Source organism: Trichechus manatus, unplaced genomic scaffold (assembly GCF_000243295.1).
Source record: "Trichechus manatus latirostris isolate Lorelei unplaced genomic scaffold, TriManLat1.0 scaffold00002, whole genome shotgun sequence".
Classification (NCBI taxonomy): Eukaryota; Metazoa; Chordata; class Mammalia; order Sirenia; family Trichechidae; genus Trichechus; species Trichechus manatus.
In genome coordinates, this window is record NW_004443938.1 from 42,356,813 (window position 1) to 42,362,094 (window position 5,282).

The window sequence follows — 5,282 nt, forward strand, 5'->3', positions numbered from 1 at the left end:
AGTATGGCCTCTGGACACCCTTTTAGCTCAGTAATGAAGCCACTCCCAAGGTTCACCCTTCAGCCAAAGATTAGACAGGCCCATAAAACAAAACAAGACTAATGGGGCACAACAGCCCAGGGACAAGGACTAGAAGGCAGGAAGGGACAGGAAAGCTAGTAATAGGGAACCCAAGGTCGAGAAACGAGAGTGTTGACAAGTTGTGGGGTTGGTAACTAATGTCACAAAACAATATGTGCAGTAAATGTTTAATGAGAAGCTAGTTTGTTCTGTAAACCTTTATCTAAAGGACAATAAAAAAAAAAAATTTAAGGAAAAAAAAGGGACAGTTAATCAACAAATCCCAAAGTAAATGGACTCATTTTAAAATGTGAGATATGCTATCTTAGGGGAAAAAAAATTAAAGCAAAGGATATTTTACAACAAAAGTGGCAAACACTTAAAACTAAGAATTATAAGAGTCAACAATGTAAAGAGATTGGATGTGGTGATATATGCCGTTTAAACATGGCTACAGTATTGACAACTTCAGCCCCTCAAAGGCCTCTATGCTGCACAGGACATGTTGAGACTTGTCAGCAATGAGGAGGAGATTAGGCACGACTTGTTTTCCCAAACCTGTTGTCCCGTTACTGATTGGCTTGTTTACCTGAATTCCTTCTCCCTTACCCGAAACTTATTGTTATTCACCCAAAACCCATTGTTCTGTTATTTGCTTCATTGCTTGCTGTATTGACTATAAATAAACTCCTGGGACTGAAGCCGGGGTCAACTCCTCTAAGTGACCCTCCTTGGCCCCACTTCTCTGTAAGAGTTGTGTTTGGCTACTGTCTTCGCTGCCCCGACAATCGTTGCCCCTGTGACAATTGGAGATAAGTTTACACATCAATGACAGCTAAAAAATTATTAATATGATGATATACATGTGTTATTTGTGATTAAACTGATATATGGACAATAGTGTATTCTTTCCCCACACCATTGTCAGATACTAAATAAACTACCTTGAAATTAAAAAAAAATAAATAAATCACCTTTTATAAAAACAAAGAAAATGGGATCAAATCCCACACATGGCTTAGAACCTTGACTTTACTTAACAATATATCAAAAAGAACTTTCCATATTAAAGAAAAATAGATAACTCTCTCATTTTATGTATCTATAGATTGCAATATAACAGCAATATTAATAATATATTAATCAGTTTAGTATTGTTGAATATTTAGGTTGTTCTTCATTTTTCACCATTACTTTAAGAAACATCTCAATAAGCATCTGTCATGGATTGAATTGTGTCCCCCAAAAATATCTATTAACTTGGCTAGGCCATGATTCCCAGTGTTGTGTGATTGTTCACCATTTTGTCATCTGATGTGATTTTCCTATGTGCTGTAAATCCTACCTCTATGGTGTTAAGGAGGTGGGGTTATTGGCAGTTATGTTAAGGAGGCAAGACTCAATCTACAAATTAAGTTGTGTCTTAAGTCAATCTCTTTTGAGATATAAAAGAGAGAAGCAAGCAGAGAGACTGAGGGACCTCATACCACCAAGAAAGAAGCACTGAGAACAGAGTATGTCCTTTGGACCTAAGGTCCCTGCGATGAGAACCTCCTCCACCAGGTGAAGATTAATGTCAAGACCTTTCCACCAGAGCCAACAGAGACAGAAAGCCTTCCCTAAGCTGGCATCCTGAATTCGGACTGCTAGCCTCCTAGACTGTGAGACAATAAATTTCTCTGTGTTAAAGCCATCCACTTGTGGTATTTCTATTATAGCAGCGCTAGATAACTAATTTGGTACCAGGAGTGGGGTGCTGCTCTAACAGATACCTAAAATGTGGAAGCAGTTTTAAAACTGTGAATAGATAGAGGCTGGAAGAGTTTTAAAGTGCCTAATAGTAAAAGCCTAGATTATCTTGAAGAGACTGTTGGTGGAATTATGGATGTCAAAGACAATTCTCGTGAGGACTCAGAAAAAAGTTAGGAGAACTGTTAACAGATGGCATAAAGCAGCAGCAGAACCAGGAGACCAGTGCAAGACAGTGTTGGAGCCAACCCATGGAGCAAGAGAGCTGAGTGCCTTTGGCAGAAGGCTTCCTGGTGGAGTAGGGTGCCTTGGAGCACTTATCAGTGGAGCTAAATAGCTTTGGAACACTTGTCCCAGCAGGACAGACATGGGCAGTGAGCCTCAAGGGGCTGAGAGGCTAAGGAACCAGGAAGCAGAAGCTGAAGAAACAAGGAACACAGGAAGCAGAGCTGCCTCAGTCTCAAAAGGTGGAGCCATGGCCTCTGGAGTTTCTAAAGGTGGAGTAGCCACTTAGATGGACTAGGAGAATGGGGCTGCCCAAAGCCAAGGGAGCAGAGTTGCCATTCCACTGAGCCTGGATGGTGGAGCTGAAGCCCAGGGCCAAGGGCCTCCACATAGAATCCCAAGAGTAGCAAACACCCAGAATCTGGAGGGCAGGGCCATTATCTAAATGGTCTCAGAGAACAGAGGATTATTTTCAAGCCTTGAGGGTTAATGTATTGTGTTCTGCTGACTTTCCTGGTGCCTTCTTTCCCTCCAATTTCTCCCATTTGTAACGGAAATGTAGCTTGTGCCTATTCCACCATAATACTTTGGAAGCAGATAAGTTACATTCTAGATTTCACAGATGAAGAGGAATTTTTTGGATTCTGGACTTGGAGTTGAATTAAAATTTTTGGTATGATGTGATGGGGTGCCCCCATGCATCTGTCAGTTTGTCATACTGTGGGGGTTTGCATGTTGCTGTGATGCTGGAAGCTATGCCCCTGGTATTCAGATACCAGCAGGGTCACCCATGGTGGACATGTTTCAGCTGAGCTTCCAGACTAAGATAGACTAGGAAGAAGGACCCAGTAGTCTGTTTCTGAAAAGAATTAGCCAATGAAAACCTTATGAATAGCATCAGAACATTGTCTGATATAGTGCCAGAAGATGAGCCACCAAGGTTGGAAGGCACTCAAAAGACGACAGGGGAAGAGCTGCCTCATCAAAGGAGAGTCGACCTTAATGACTCAGATGGAGTCAAGCTTTCAGGACCTTCATTTGCTGATGTGGCACAATGCAAAATGAGAAGACACAGCTGCAAACATCCATTAATAATCAGAACATGGAATGTATGAAGTATGAATCTCGGAAAATTGGGAATCATCAAAAATGAAACAGAACACATAAACATCAATATTCTATGCATTAGTGAGCTGAAATGACTGGTATTGGTCATTTTGAATCAGACAATCATATGGTATACTATATGCTGGGAATGACAACTTGAAGAGGAATGGCGTTGCATTCATCATCAAAAAGAACATTTCAAGATCTATCCTGAAGTACAGTGCTGTTAATGATAGTATAATATCCATATGCCTACAAGTAAGACCAGTTAATGAGATTAATATTCAAATTTACACACCAACCACTAAGGCCAAAGATGAAGAAATTGAAGATTTTTACCAGCTCCTGCACTCTGAAATTAATAGAACATGCAATCAGGCAGTATTGATAATTACTGGTGATTGGAATGCAAAAGTTGGAAACAAAGAAGAAGGATCAGTAGTTGGAAAATATGGCCTTGGTGATAGAAACAATGCTGGAAGTCACATGATAGAATTTTGCAAGACCAACGACTTCTTCACTGCAAATAACCTTTTTTTGCCAACATAAACAGTGACTATACACCTGGATCTGGCCAGATGGAATACACAAGAATCAAATCAACTACATCTATGGAAAGAGATGATGGAAAAGCTCAATATCAACAGTTAGAACAAGGCTAGGCGCCAACTGCGGAACAGACCATCACTTGCTCTTAGGCAAGTTCAAGTTGAAACTGAAGAAAATTAGAACAAGTCCAAGAGAGACAAAGTACGACCTTGAGTATATCCCACCTGAATTGACCATCTCAAGGATAGATTTAACACGTTGAACACTAATAACTGAAGACCAGATGAGTTGTGGAATGACATCAAGGACATCATACATGAAGAAAGCAAGAGGTCATTAAAAAGACAGGAAACAAATAAAAGACCAAAATGGAATCAGAAGAGACTCTGAAACTTGCTCTTGAATGTCGAGTAGCTAAAGCAAAAGGTGGAAATGATGAAGTAAAAGAACTGAACAGAAGATTTCAAAGGGCAGCTCGAGAAGACAAAGTAAAATATTATAACGACATGTGCAAAGAGCTGGAGATAGAAAACCAAAAGAGAAGAACATGCTCGGCATTTCTCAAGATGAAAGAACTGAAGAAAAGATTCAAGCCTTGAGTTGCAACAGTGAAGGAATCTACAGGGAAAATATTAAATGATGCAGGAAGCATCAGAAGAAGATGGAAGGAATACACAGAGTCATTATACCAAAAAGAATTGGTCAACATTCAACAGTTTCAAGAGGTAGCATATGATCAGGAACTGATGGTACTGAAGAAAGAAGTCCAAGCTGCACTGAAGGCATTGGTGAAAAACAAGCCTCCAGGGCTTGACAGAATATCAGTTGAGGTGTTTCAACAAACAGATGCAGTGCTGGAAGAGCTCACTCATCTATACCAAGAAATTTGGAAGACAGCTACCTGGCCAACCAACTGGAAGAGATCCATATTTTTGCCCATTCCAAAGAAAGGCGATCCAACAGAACGTGGAAATTATCGAATAATATCACACACAAGTAAACTTTTGCTGAAGATCATTTAAAAGCAGTTGCAGCAGTACATCAATGGAGAACTTCCAGAAATTCAAACCATACTCAGAAGAGGACTTGGAATAAGGGATATCCTTGTCAATGTCAGAAGAATCCTGGCTGAAAGCAGAGAATACCAGAAAGATGTTTACCTGTGTTTTATTGACTATGCAAAGGCATTTGACTGTGTGGATCATAACAAATTATGGATAACGTTTTGAAGAATGGGAATTCCAGAACACTTAATTTGCTCATGAGGAACCTGTACACAGATCAAAAGGCAGTAGTTCAGACAGAACAAGGAGATACTGTCTGGTTTAAAGTTAGGAAAGGTGTGCGTCAGGGTTGTATCCTTTCACCATACCTATTCAATCTGTATCTTAACAAATAATCCGAGAAGCTGGACTATATGAAGAAGAATGTGGCACCAGGATTGGTGGAAGACTCATTAACAACCTGCAATATGCAGATGATACAACATTGCTTGGTGAAAGTGAGAAAGACTTGAAGCACTTACTGATGAAAATCAAAGATATACAGCCTTTAGTATGGATTTCACCTCAGAGTAAAAAAAACAAAAATCC